This window comes from Pinus tabuliformis, chromosome 8, assembly GCF_031772625.1.
Source record: "Pinus tabuliformis cultivar Carrire ecotype Pingquan chromosome 8, CPIR1, whole genome shotgun sequence".
In the NCBI taxonomy this organism is placed as follows: domain Eukaryota; kingdom Viridiplantae; phylum Streptophyta; class Pinopsida; order Pinales; family Pinaceae; genus Pinus; species Pinus tabuliformis.
The window spans coordinates 749,035,554-749,051,703 of record NC_142294.1 but is presented as its reverse complement, the minus strand read 5'-3'; positions in this window follow the sequence as shown (position 1 = coordinate 749,051,703).

Below are 16,150 nucleotides of genomic sequence, written 5' to 3'. Positions count from 1 at the left end.
CTGAGAGGGGGGCCGAATCAGTGTTCTTTTTCAATTGTTATTTTTACCAGTTAAATCATTTATATTTAGAACACAAAATGAACAATAGGAATAAATTCTTTTATTAATATAATCTTTACAATAAATTAGGTACAATATATATAAGGCTCCAACCTGTTGTCAAGCACCAACTTGGTCTTTTGTGAGGCTCCAACCTCTAAGGCACCAACCCTATCTTCTTAAGGCACCGACCTTGTGTTTAGGAGCACCAACTCCAAGGACACCAATCCTTCTAATTCTGAGGCACCAACCCCAAGGGCTACGACCCTATCTTGTCAAGGCACCAACCTTGGATTTAAGAGCACCAACTCCAAGGACACCAATCCTTCCAACCCCAAGGGCTCATACCCTATCTTATCAAGAAATGTTTTGATTTTATTACATTGCTCTCAAAATATTCTTCACTGTGTTCTGTCAATCTACAGCTTCACTGCTACATCAATGACAACCTGTCTTCATATGAAGGAGTCTTCACAATTCTTCATATTTCCCAAATAGAGTCTGCAAAGTTACCTCACGATGATTTCAAATAGCCATCATGATCTCCAATAATGTCTCCAATATCTCCTAATGCTTTTCAACAAGATATCTTTGATAAGTTGTGCTAAGCCTCAATGTCTGCATAAAAAAAAATTCTCTGTTTCAACCCTTTGTTCTATCTGCCGCGGTAAGTGCTTCAGGAGTGACTGCTTCTCACTGTTCTTAATGTCATGATATCTTACTTCCAAGGATCATACTCACAAATAATTCAATACTGGTGTAGTCTATTGCTCCCTTCAAAAAATGGCAGATCAAACCTTATTTCGCTTCACTAAATTGTTCTTAGAGTTACGATTTGTACTTCCTATATTTAATTCATCACAGGTTCAAGCCTTTTAGAGGTTAACCCATTCAGCAGAGTCATATGACCTTCATCTTCCTTCTTTCTCATTTGATCTTTGGCTTCCTCTGCACTCACTCGACTTTCGACTTTCTTTCTACTGTTCCTTTGGCTTCCTCTGTCTCTTCAAGTTCACAAGTTGTGAACTTCTTTATGCTCTATTTTTATGCCGGAGATAGATGCTTAGAACTAAAGAATTTTAACTCATTTTTATACGAGTTTCACCAATGACCAAAGGGCACGTCTATTGGAGGGAGGCCGACTTGTATATTAAAATATATATCGGAGAGTCTTTTATCCATAGACTTGATTATTCACGGAAATGATATAAGCGCTTCTATACCCACATGGAGGTCCCACCTGCCATATTATCACCTTTAATCACACAATCGCAATTTCATGAGAATTAGAGTCATTCCTTTAATCTCACAATCACAACTTCATAAAAATTGGAGGTTTTACAAGTGTACACATGCTCTATCTTCCGATGGAGAAGATGTGATATTCAATGAACTATTTTTAAATAATCCATCGGGTCCACAATATTATCGCAATTGGTAGTTTGACATTCCTTTGAACTTTTCGATTACTGCGGATGCGATATTTAATTAAACCATGCTATAATGGTGCAGCGGGTCCGAAATGCTATCGCAATCGGTGGTTCGAAGTGACAACCCTTTATGATTTATGTAACTTTCGATACCCGGATGCGATACTACATAAAGGTGTATTTTAATGGAGTTTTCGGGTCCACAATAATATCACAATCATTGTTTTAACGTGACATCCTCTAAGACTTTACAGTATGACAATTCTGATAGGCGGATGTGATGTTTCTATAAGGTGAATTGTAATGGTTCCATGGGTCCGTATATATATCGCAATCGCAGATTTTGAGTGTGACATTCCTTTGCATTACATAATTTCTGATGCGGCAGTTATAGTATGGCCGATGTGATATAACAATAGAGCATATTGTTATGGAACCACTGGGTCCGTAATACATATCGCAGTCGAGGGATTCAATGTGACACATAATAAAGCGATAAAGCCGTCGATATTTATTTCTCTAATGCACTATGATATTTAAAGAGTTTTGACGGTTTATTACTATTAACTCCTATGTTATGGCTCTTACTCTTGGGTATATGCGATAACCTGCTTCTCTTACTTTGTTAACCTGCTTCTTTGATGGCTTCCAGTGAACTCTTCCTCTTACTCTTTGACTTCATGATGGCTTCTCCTCTTTGGCTTCTTGCTCCTATTGCTTCACAGATCCACTTGGGCCCTCCATCTCATCATATCATCATATATCAAAATTTCATCACTATGATCATTATGGTCAATGGGCATCAATGGGAAATCATGTAACAAAGAGTTTTCCATCACTAACACTTCCATATTGACATCAATGACAACCTAGATTAACAAATTCGGCCACACATAATAGACGCTCTTGGAGGGTCAGCAAGTTCCAGATTTTCACCTCCAGGATGCCCTATTATGCCACCTGGGACACTTTTATGTTCCTTCAAGTGAGCGTGCCAAGATGATTTGGGAAGCACACTACAGTTGGGCCGCTGGGCATTTCGGGGTCAAGAAAATGTTGGTAGTACTGCAGAAGTATTTCTATTGGCCAAATCTCCGACAAGATGTCGGGAAGTACATCAGATCCTACACTGCCTGCGCCATTTCCAAACCGACCATTAAGAAGCAAGGCCTCTATACTCCGGTGCCTACCACTAGTCAACCTTAGGAATCCATCTCCATGGATTACATGTGAGGCCCTCCTTCTACTAAGCATGGCAACAACTACGTTTTTGTGGTCGTCGACACATTCTTGAAGATGGCCATTATGGCTGCCTGCAAGAAGAATATCACAACGGAATCCACTCCTAAACTCTTATTTGAATGAGTGTGGGTACACTTTGGGATTCCACAGTCTATCATTTCAAATCGGGACAACAAGTTCCTCAGTACATTTTGGTCCAATATCGGGTCGATGCTGGACAACAAGCTCACTAAGTCCACAACTTTCCATCCCCAAATTGATGGCCAGACGGAGGTCTTCAATAGGATGATCATACACATTCTGCGCATGTACAACTCAAAGCATCCATGCACATGGGATGAGAGCCTCCCCTATGTCCAGCACAACTTTAACCGGGCTCTCCACAACTCGATTGGCCACAACCCTTTTTAGGTGGGATTGGGATTCCAACCACTATGTCCCATTGATGTGGCCATGCCATTTGCAGCTATTCAAGCATATTCGACTCATGTCCAGTCTAAAACTGATAAGGCAAACAAATTCATTGAGCACATCCAACATATTCGCCAACAGGTCCACGACATTCTGGATAAATCAAATGCCAAGTACAAGCAATGACAAGATCAACATCAGGTGCCACACAAGTTTCAGATGGGTGAAAAAGTCTGGTTGCATTTGCAAAAGGAACGCCTTACCAAAGCCTATCGAAAACTCACACCACTCGAATATCGTCCTTACACCATTACCAAGGCTATGGGAGACAATGTATTTGAGCTTAGCATTCTCCCATTCCTTGGCCTACACACAGTGTTAAATGTGGATCGCCTTCAACCATACTTCCCACCATTGCTAGACATATCAGACATTGCAGAACAACTCACACCTACAAAGTTAAATCCATATTGCATGGAACAAGCCACCACTGATCGGAACATGGACATGCAGATCAAGCAAACTTGCTAGCAAAAGATCCAAGTGTATCAAGTTGTCAAAGTAGGACAACTCCTTCACCAGGGCAAGTGGCTCACCAGGGACCAAGTTCAACAGAAGTTTCCTCAGCTCATGGAGGAACTCAACGCAATGGGGACCATTGATTCCTAAGGGGGGGAGGAATGATCTAGGTGGATATTGGTGGCCACCCGCCAATTCCACTTGGACCCCCACCATTGTTTCTTTTAGTTTTTCAGTTTCCTTAATTGTAGCACAGTTTACTATTTTTAGCAGTTTTTTGGGTCCTAAACTTCTGGAGCTGTTTTGAGGCCCTAAATGACGTTTTTTTGGCAATCTATCATTAACATTTTTTCCATAAAATTGTCTTTTCCGTTGTAGTCCTCGGAGAGAACTTTCTTACAGGGTATCATGCACATCAAACAGAGATAATATGACCAAGTCGTGACCCCGGGAAGTTGGCTATCCAACTAACCCCAACGGGGCCCATAAACTCTTGGCATTACATATCCTCGGGTTAGGGTTTTGGTTGTTTATGGTTTGCTCTTATTCTTCAATAATAAAAAGGCCCTTTAGCCTCATTGTAACACAATTCAGAGGATGTAGCCGCCACATCCCGAGCTAGTCTTATTTCCATTATGTTTGTAAGCATATTTCAGTGTTTGATATTAATGAAATGAAGTGTTATTTCTATTCCATCTTTGTATTTATGGTTATATCTGTAATTTGTTGCATTACTATTTAAATCCAGATCAATATCCATCTCTATTTTCTATTTATTACCAAATATAATTTCAAATTCAGGGACTAGCAAGACCAGTGGTTATGTTGTTATTGAAGATTATATAGATTATATGCCTTAATCCCACATGTGACCAACCTCACCTCGACGTAACTCCTCAAAATTTTCATCCTGCGAAGTGCAATCAACATTGTAGGTGTATGTCGTGTGTTTGCACTATACGTCGACCATAAAATTGAGTCTTGTCCTTGTGGTGATCTCTCGGTTATGTCATTTGCATGCAATGAAATTACAAGGGGTGCCACAAAAACCGTTGATCTCCCACCCGTTTTTTAATATAATACCTTTCCCAAATCATGAGTTTATGTGTATGGAATTATAAGAATGATTTGAAATTTTTCCATAGGCCATGATATTTTCCATATTCAATAGATGAACCTTAGGGTTAGGGAATGTTCCCCCATCCCATATGATCATTAATTTCTAACATCTCTGCAGGGAGTTGGCATGCTTGGTTAACACATATATTAGCCTTGTCATTTTGGCTTCTTAGAATATGGAAGAAGCTTCTTTGTGGAACTTGTTCCAACAACCCTTTGATTTTCTTTAGAATATTCCCCAAGTGCGTATCTCTTAGCAAGGCCCCTTGGCGTAGATTTTGAATGGTGATGAGTGAATCCTACAAGATATTAATATTTGACACTTTTGTAGCTTTGGCTGATAATAGACCTTGCAATAGACCATGCATTTCAAACTAGTTGTTGGTCATTTTTCCAAATCCTCGTGCATACCTCTTGAAAATATTACCTTTGGGGATATACAAAACCCATCCCCCTCCTGCCACCCCTCTTTAAATTTTAATATTACAAATCATCATATTGTGAATTTTAAAGTCTTGATTCTTTAGATCAATGGTAAAATTAGAATATCCAATCACATGTATTTATTTGATCATATCTAATAAAGCGGTTAGTTCCAAAAAATTATTGTGCATTTTTAGAATAATTTTGATTTTTGGTCCAATTTTTTTGTTGTAAGTTTGGAATTGGTGAGGATACATCAAGGTCATGTCTAATAATAACACCCAAATATGGAAAGGAATTGAATTGGTGACTTAACATCTAGGAGTGCCATAAGAGTGCACCCGATCATTGTCTATCCAAGACCCCATGGATTTGGTCTAAAAAATATTTAACTATTATTTGTGTAAAAAAATTTTAGTGATCGATTGTGGACTACATGCCAATATTTTTGTAAATGTGATTTGTGCTAAACATTTTTATTAATTGGTTGTGGATTATATTAGTATATTAATGAAATAGATGTATATATTAACCGATAAAATGAAATATGCGTTCATATAACACAAAGATACAACACCATATAACCTAAACTAACAATGTGAATTCTATGTAGTACACAACACTAATAGGTTACACATTCCATTATATTACAAGAATATTTATAATTTCATTGTAAAACAGCTCTTTGCATTCCAACAAATTTTATGACATTACTATTTCCAGAAACTAATTGACACTCACTAGGGATACCACACCTCAAGCTAGTGTCAACATTATAATTGCCTCTAATGCTCATTTATAAAGAGGTTCTAAGATTTACTTGTACTTATATGAATTGAGCAAAAATATCATTAATAGTATTATATTTAAGTCACTAAATTATCTACTAATAAATGAACATGTATTGAGTTGTCTCTAGACATAGTATCTTAACTAAATGTCATGATTTTTACAATATTCATTTTATAAACATCATAAATTAAAAAATATTCACTTTTTTCATTGAGATTATAATGTTAAAAAAATAGTTACAATTTTTTGTCCCTTTGACATGTCAACCTTTAATGAGAAATACAAATTGTGCCCATTTATTTTGGTTTTTAACTACCACTTCCTTGTTAAAGGTCTTCTATGAAAATGCCTTTCTTATGTTATAAACAAGTTGACCAAGGCATATATATATATATAAGCAGGGAATCAAATGGATGTGAGTTGAGAATGAGTAGAGGTATCTATACCCTCCATTCCACCTATCAAATCCCTCGCTCACTTGCGGGTTTCTTCCCCAAAGAAAAATAAAATTGTCATTTGCAAGATAAAGTGAGGTGATAGTTGTGCTTGGGTGGAGAGTGGAGTTGAGATGCCTCTAGATAATTTCTTAGAAGAACTATATTGTGGGTGCCTTTTTGGGGTTTCTATGTCAACTAGATCATGGTTGTTAATATATTCATGGGGTTACTATAATAGCATATTCATGGTCATTGTTTTGCATGTGTCTTGGGCTTTAAACCCCATTTTAAGACCTTGTATTAATGAAAGTATCATACCTCTCAAATATATCAAGAAAATGAGTTATTCCCTAATGTTTTTGGTTAGTGGTAGCTAGATCTGTTATTTTACAATGGTATTTAGGGTAAGGCGGTAAGGATGATTGGGTTCTTTATAATGGCTTCGTTGGTCTGTGGCTTTTCTTATGTGATATTTCTCATGGACATGTCATGAAGTCCATTACTAGTAAACAATCTACATGTATAATATGGGTTTCTCATAGATAGTGACAATGGTATCGCCAATTCCAAAGCGAGGAAGTCTTTGTTCCTTCACCAATATGAGTGCCTTGCAGGTTTAGCATTACCAAATTTTGGGTCTCTACTTTTTGTGGGCCCGAGGGATCCCCATACACAGTATCAACATGTTATGGAGGACATATTATTGGCTTAGAGGTTTATGATTCCTTTCATGTGTATAACATAATGAAGGCAATTATTGTGGTTTGATGATGTTTTGATTTATTGTTATTTTATAAGAATTTTTCATATTGAATTAGGAATAGTCAAGCATATGGAAGTTTGTTTATTCAATCCTCTTTTCTATTATAAAATGTATGATTATAAATTACATAATATTATTAATAATTGAAGGAAGCATTTAATTAAAAAATAATGTATTATAGACAAACATCATAAATGTGGTTGGTTTGGGAAAACTTCCCAATTTGGTATGACATTATAGCTAAAATTATATTTTCCTAGTCGAAAATGGATCCCTAATAGAGTATTAACACATAGAAAGAGTTGGAGGAAGAGATGGGAGGGATGGCATGGAGTTCAGGGTTTCTGTTAGCAGGCTCCTAGGGTTTGCTAGAACATGGCTATGCTAATAGTATGGCTATCAGATCGTGTCAGAGTTTTTCAACACTTGGTTAGAAGAAGGAAGATAGGTGCTTTCAAGGTACTTTCAACACTATTTGCAAGAGGAAGCGGTTTCAGGCTGCAGAAAAGAACGGTTACCCTTTTGTTACTTTCACTGTTCGGAAAAGGATCAACAGATTGGAGAAGGTATTAGGTGGTTGGGAGAAGCCGTTGGAGTAAATAGTTTTTACACAAGAGGGTAAATGGTCAGCCCTAAATAATTTTTTGACCCAGAACCTAAGTCAAAAGACAACTTGACGGTTTGGGGACTTGAGCCTACTCAACAAAACCTAGATAAGGTCAAGCTTTCAGCTAGATCCCCAATTGTCAAAATGGTTTACACTGGGCAAGAGTTGTTGGCAGAAGGTGGATATAGTTTCTTAGTTGATGGTAAGGTTAATTTAGAAAGGGAATCTTTATGGGAAGCAATCAAATCTCAATAGGAATGTCAGGTATTTCTAGTGAAACCCTCGAAACAATCTCTCTAGGCAGCAGAAATCTTGGTAAGCTCCTCAAACCCCCTGCGAGTTTCTATAATTATTCTTCAGGATTTTGGGTTTATGGGCAGTTTAGAGGACATAGTCAAGACTTGTGGTCTTTAGGGTAATGAGGGATTGAAGAATTGTTTTACTGGTGCTCCAAGTTTAAAGGAAAAGGGTGCATTCCTGAGAGTCATCAGACCACTCTATGTAAAATATGTTCACAATGAGGCTCCAGATATAAGAGATACTCGACCGAAAGGAAGTTCAAAGATTTTCTTACGAGAAGAGAGTTTGATAGACCTCATTGTGTCAAAGTTCGAAGTGTCACAGGGTTCCTTTGTTGCGGGAGGATATATCCACGAAGGAGACACCAGAAAAGCGATCCCGGGCAAAGAAAATGGCCATTAGAAGAGGATTGGCCTGTTGGGGGTTTCGATGTTTGTCTCCGAACAATGTCCAAAGGAAGATCAAATTTTTGATGGGAACCTAGATGTTTCAAGGCCAATTTTACTGACCAAAGGTCCACAACAAGAAGAACCCTCAAATGACCAGATACAATCACAAGGTCATCAGGCCCAGCCACATGGTCTAGAGAAGGAGAACGCCCAAAGATTTGGATTTAATAGGAAGAAGGGAAAATGTATTAGGAAAAAACCAGAAAACCCTAAATTAGTCCTAAGGGTTGATATTAAAATTGACAGTGCCATGGCAACATCAAAACTAATCATTCTTGGAAAAGAAAAAGGAAGATTGTTCACAACAAGTTATATCGCTGAATGAATATCAAAGGCTTGGAAGGAGGCTCTAGAAAATGAATTTGAGGTTATCAACTTAGCAAGGGGGTGGTTCATGGTTCAATTTAGCAAACCAAAAACATTAAGACTTTGTTCTAGAGCGGAACTGGCGCTTTGGTTCCTCACCAATTTTGTTCAAAAAATGGACTCCTTTGTTTGACGCAAAACAAGAAAAACTCGAGGAGGTTCTAGTTTGGGTTCACTTACCATCCCTGCCTCCTCAGCTCTGGATAGAAGACATTTTTAAGGAAATAGGAAACAAATTGGGCCTTTTCCTAGAAGCAAACATGTATTTTAAGTTTACTAAATCTAGGATAGTGGATAGAATCCTGGTAAAACTGGACCCAAGAGAAGGAATGACCGAGAAAATTGATCTGCATCCTCAAGGGTATATGCACTCTCAATAAATTGATTATGTGAAAATTTCCTTTTGGTGCCACCGGTGCCATAAACATGGCCATATAGCTCATGACTGTCTCCTGGGTTTTCGTAGAAAGATAACGAAGCGAGGCAATCTAAGAGAGGAAGGGGCTGAAGAAGTTGGTGTAGAAGGGGAAAATTAGGTTCAAGAAGTGGGTGAACAAAGGGGGACTCATCCCATTCTGATGGAGGTAGAAATAGATCCTCAACAAGATTTCATGAGACGAGATGCTCAGGGAACGATTGATGCTTGGAAGTGCAAGTTGCTCATGAAATCCATGGCACCATCCCTCAGATTGGGGGTACTTACACTCGTTCTCTTCTTTATCCTCTATTATGCACTCTTTTCTTAATGTTGGATCAAGGCTTGATCCCTCCAAGATGATAATTTCAGACATTTCTCCTCCCCATAGTCTGTCAAATGCTTTGGATAATATTATAACCGTTGTCCCTATTATAAACCAACCTAACGTCCATCTCCCTGTTCGAAATCTTTCTAGTTCCCCTCCTTCGTCCTCCTTGGCCTCTCACTATAACCTTCACCCTAGGGACAAGAAGGAGATATCTAGCGGTCCCGTAGGGTGACTTGGAGAAGTTCTCGCCCCAACAAGAATTGGGAAATCTAGAGGTAGAAAAAAAAAGATATCCAAAGCCCAATTAAAAGCCAAATTGGATATAGCTTATGGGAAACAACTTTCTTTGGAAGGGTTGCTTAGAGAAACATAAGCCCCTAGGGAGGTTTCCAAATGATTGTTTTGTCTTTCAATTGTAGAGGGTTTTCTAGCACCCATGAGAATCTAAGTCTGAAAAGGCTTATTAAAGACTCTGGCCTGAATGTCCTAATGCTTCAGGAAACCTAAGGTAATGGAGAAATTGTGTTGGCATCACTCACTAAAATGTTTCTAGGAAGGTTCTTTGTGACCTTTGATGTGAAGGGAAGATAAAAGGGTCTAGTTATGGGCTTCAAAGCCAGTTGTTTCAGGCTCATAAATTCATGGGGTTCAGAAAATGTCATGGGCACAAATGCCTACTACTCTTAATTAAGCAGGGATCTCTCTTTTATCAACATTTATGGCTCGTGCCAAGATAAGGCATCTTTCTTTAACTCTCTCCTGTCAAATTATTTCATGAATGGCCTGAATGTGGTGGTGGGAGGGGATTTAAACTTTTCCTTAGGTATGCCTATAACCTGGGGACCTCAGGCTCAAGTTGACCGCTTGGCTGATTTCTTCTCAAGAAAATTGAGGGATAGTAAGTTGATAGATATAAATATTATCAAATATAAACCAACATGGAGGAATAGGCACCCAGGCTTAGATAAGGTGGCTAAGAGGTTGGATAGGTTCCTGATGACTGAAAAATTAATCAACATAATATCATTATTTCGATAATAAGTGGGGATGGATGGGGAATCTAACCACTTCCCAATATTACTTGAGCTAAAAGGGAGCAGTGGGAAGTCTGAAAGTCGATTCAAATTTAACCATTGTTGGCTCCAAGAGGAAAGCTATAATGATTTGGTTAAGACTACTTGGAACCTGTACAACCCAAATCAAATCATCAAACCTATGTAGAAATATAAGAGCTCAGGGCTTGACAGATGGATTGTTGAGTTCTTCCAACACTTTTTTGAGATTATTGGAGATGATCTATTACAGGTTGTGGAGGACTCTAGGATTAAGGGTCAAATTTACAACCCCTTCAACTCTACCTTCTTGGCCTTAATCCTAGATAACGATGATCCCTAGCCTTTTGAAGAATTTAGACCAATATCTCTTTGCAACTGCATATGTACGATAATAACCAAGATCATTACTATTTTCCTCAATCCCATTCTATCAAAGAACATCTCTATCGAGAAATTTGGTTTTCTAGATGGACGCCAAATTCATGAGGCTATAGGAGTTTCCCAGGAAGCAATGCACAACCTTAAAAGGAGAAAAAGAAAAGGTCTGCTTGCAAAAATAAACCTGTCTAAGAAATATGATAGAATTAGTTGGATCTATCTTTCCTATTGCTCACCCATTTGGGATTTGATATCGCATTTATCAACTGGGTCATGGGGTGTGTTACAAATGTGATATTTGCAGTGACAATAAACATGGCGAACTCCATTTTTTTCCATGCTTAGATGGGCCTCAGACAGGGTTTCCCATTATCACCACTTTTATTCTTATTGGCCGCTAAAGATTTAAGCAAGTTGATTCTAGAAGAAAAATGCAGAGGAGATGTGAAAGGGGTTGAGGTAGCCACAAATCTTTTCATAACGCATCTTATGTTTGTTGATTATATTCTATTTTTCAGTGACGGGTCCAGGGGGAACTTCAACAAATGAAAGATTCTGTCAACTTGTTCCTAAAAGCTACAATTATGTGCATAAATGAGAAAAAATCCCCTTTGGTACATGGAGGTTTATCACAGGAAGAAATTCACAGGGTACAATCCTTCCTTCCATTCGAAGCAAAATTTATGAAGGATAGTCTCAAATATTTGGGGTTCCACCTTAAACTTGATTCCTATAAAAAAACATTACTAGAAGTAGCTCTTGGCCAAGATTGAAAAGCGTGTAAAGCATTTGAGTTTTAAATGGATCTCGAGGGCTAGGAGGATGGTACTGATAAAATTAGTCTTAATGGAAATTCCTGTATATTGGATAGTACACACATGGATCCCCAAATGGATTCTAAATGCAATAATGAAGTTATGTGGGAAATTCCTATGGGTTGGAGCAAAGGAAGAAGGAGTTCTCCCTTGGGTGGCATGGGAAAAGATAACCCTTCCAAAAGCTTGGGGAGGCTGGGGAATTAAGGATCTCCATGTTTTTGAAAAATGTATTGAAATAAAATATGGGTGTTGCATACTCTCATCGGATAATCTATTGACCATTGTAGTCAAAAGAAAATAGATCTATCCTCTTTCCATCGAGGAGTGGGTGCGAAGTCTAGATAAGAGAGTTCCAAATGCTTCAGTAATCTGGAAAGATACAGTGGATTCCTTTAGGGTCATGGAAGATGGAATTGCTTGGCACATAGGGAATGGAGGAAAAAGTTATAATTAGCAGTTACCCTTGGGTATGGTGTAGAAAATGATATGAACTACAAGGGAACTAGTCACACCTTTAAATGATTGCGAGCTCCTTTATCTAAACTAGGTAATCGATGAATAATTCTCCTCATTTTAGAATCAAGGTTGGAAATCATTGAAAAACTACATTTAGATGCAAACCTTGAAGCTGATTGGTAGGAATACATTAGAGAATTACAAAGAACACATGTCAAGATTAGGGATCAGGAAGATGATCTTAGATGGGTCCATGCGCCATCTGGACTTTACTCTCCAAAATTTGGTTACAACTATCAAATTGAAAGAAGAGTTCCATGCCTTAAACTTTGGTGGTGTAAGCCTCTATGGAAGTTGGAATGCCCCACTAATTCAAGGTTATTCCTCTAGTGTCTCCTCAAGAATAAAGTCCCCACATAGGATAATCTTCAGAAAAGGAACAAACATGGGCCAGGTTGGTGTGTGTTGTGCAAAAATGAAGAATACATAGTTAATTATCTCTTTATAAATTTCCCATTTATGTTGAAAGTATGGGAGGCTTCACTAAGCCTTCTGGGTCTCAACATGGAATGGAGAGGTATAAATATAGGGGAAGCTTGGAAAAAATGGTGGAATGGTGCGAGAGATGAAAAAATAAGAAATGTCCCACCATTAATAAGCTGGGGAATATGGCTGGAAAGAAACAAAGGAATTTTCAGAGACACATCTTTAACTCCTCTCATAACTACCGAAATTGCAGCAATATACTCATTGCTCCCAACCTCCCTATCGACATAGGCTTTGCGAGTTATTAGAGAAGAACAAATCAATCCATAGATTTTGTGGTCATACTTTGATGGAGCATTTGATGCTCAGAATAGATGCAGGGGTGGTATGATTATTCACCTCGACAACCAAAGACACATAAAATAAAAGAATTGTCCTTGGATCGGGAATAAAAAACTATGCAGAGCTTCTATCTTTGAAATTACTATTGTGTTGGGAAAGAGAACTTGATCTAAATTCATGGAAAGTTTTTGGAGATTCCTTGAATGTCATAAATTGGTTTAATGTAGTGCAAAGATGTCAAAATCATACTTTGATCCCAATCGTTGAAGAAATTATTTATATCAAACAATATTTTGATTTTATTTATGTTTTCCACATATACAAGGAACGAAACTCAGAGGCAGGTCTCTTATCTAAGGAGGATGCTAAATAGGTTATGGGCATATGGCATGTCCAAGAGTCCATAGATGGGATGGCACATGAATATGATCGTCTACCTTTCATCACTTGATAGGTTTCTCTTTACAAGATGTGATCTTTGTTTCGGTTTTTTCTACAATTGGGACCCATATTTTGTTTATGTTTCAGTGCACTCTATACTATTTTATAGATAGTTTGTCTTGTGGCTGAAGTATTTTTGCTGGCTCAATATTACTTATGTATATTTATGACTACTTGTGTGGGTTTTTTTCTCATTGTTGAGAGGCCCGAGTTTTTGTTCTCCACTTGTTCTTTGTAGAATTTGTCATAAACTGTTATTGTTGGTCAGGTAAATCCCCTCTGCGAACAGAGGCGATCCCACTAGCCTAAAACAGAACTAGCCACAATCAAACCACGCTGCTACGCAAGTTCCTAGTTATGCATCAAAGGTGAATTAAGAAGACCAACCTGGAGTCCAACACTATGATTGAAGCAGAGTTGATATTCCCGCTCCCTTGCTCCAGCAGATCATAAACGAACACCTGCACATGCAAAGGAAGAGACAGATACCAACATAAAATCTACCAAGGCACAACTATATTTCAGTCAGAAAGGAAATAAATCAACACATCACCATAATAGACAATGAGATTGGAACTATAATAACAGTCGCTCATTAATTAATAATAAACAGGAAAAGTTACAACCATGGTTCTGACGTTGAACCTCTCCTGGCTAGGCGAGTAACTATATGTGTCTTGCAATGCATCTCCTCTCCGGCAGCATAACCTCTCTAGCATTCACTAGCATTCCTCCAAGAACTCAGGGACTCAACATCTAACACTCCATGACTAACAATTATCACTTCTATCACCAGCTTGTCAAATGCATAAGGACAAGCTTATATAGATGAAGAAGGGAGGAGGATACGATGAACCGGGACACCTATTGTGGATTAACATTATCCCCAAAAGCCATTAAAGATGGAGATAGGATAGAACTCGACAAAAGACTGATTTTTTATCCTCAAAAAGCTCCATGTAATGAAGGAAACAACAGTCGAACGTGCGTTAAGGCAAAAAGCATGACCAAACTTGGTTGGCGCGACTGTTGCTCTAAGACAGAGCGCCAATGGTCGCGCCCTCTTTTGAGGATCTCCATGATTGGCGCGGGTAAGATACTGTGGACCTGTGCCAATGGAAAAAGAGCATTTTTCAGGGATAATCTGTAGAAGTTGTCTTCAGGGAACATGAAGTACATACTCAGGGGAACATAATGCAAGTGTTTTTAGACTTTGTCACTTCTTATAACTCCCGGGATGAGTCCTCCAAAGTACGACAAGAGGAGTAATAGGGATGGTGACAAATTACTGTGTAACAGATGCCCCCTAAAGCATGAGGTCCGAGAGGTGGAGAGGGGTGAAATGCTTTACAAGAACACACAAGAACACATAAGAACACATATAGTTACTGCCACCAAGGATTCTGTGTTAAGAGACATGACTGATAGTTCAATTACATAATGTACTTGGTATGGTCGCAGCCATCCATAAGAGAGTACATAAATAATCTAGATCCATAGTATGGACGCAGCCATCTGGTTAGGATCAATGAATTGACTCAGGTATGGTCGCAGCCATCCAGTGAATGAGTCAAGTATCAAGAATCACGCCTGGATTACAACAGACACAATCCAGGGTCTTGCGCTCCATCTCGACCCGAACAATAGTACAAGTTCAAGCATGTGAATATATGAGCTGAAGTCGAACATGCATGAACATCGTCTGATTACCAGTCAATAGTGGAAACTGTTAACAGACGCGAGAGGTACCACCAATAATGACAATGGTCCTCAAGGTACTATAAGTACAATCTACGGCGCGTGAATTAATGATCTGAAGTCGAACGCCTGTAGAATCATTCGATCGGAGGCCAATGATGAAAACCTCTCGTCGAACACGAAGAACCTGCCATTGAGGCATGCAGGCTCCAAGGCACCGGAAAGGAGTCTCTAGATCAACTTCCTGGATAATGAGTTGAAGTCGACAGGAGGTGACCTTGATCGAAGGTGGGCCATAATGTTTCCCACATCATCGATACGAGACAGAGAGATAATGTTGTGAATCAAGATTGTGCGAACTATCAGAGGGAGGTTGTTTCTTTGCAGAGGTCAACTTCTCTTGAACATATCGGCGGCACATTAATGGAATCGGCAGTATTTGACATCAATATATCAAAGGTCATAATGACGAGGCAATGAGTGGATGAGAGGTCAAATAAGGTACCCAAGTCCATGGAAGCAAGTGAAAAATATGAGATGAGATATCCCCACCCTGGACACGAAAGCAGAGAAGTGCCATGTTCAAGAGCGACATACTGCCGACGCGACGGTAATTATGGTTCCTTTTTTCCCCCGCCATTTCTGGCGAGTACCCCAGTTATTTTTAACAAGCTTGATGGGGATAGCATATGCTCGTGGTGTGTCATTTCGACAAAATCCGATGTCATCAGGTTTTAACGAGTCTGACAAAGGAAGAACTTGGCGTCTTTTCATGTTTAGAGAGTTTGAAAAGACAGCAGAAAAGGAAACTCCAGGGGTGTCCTTTTTCGTAA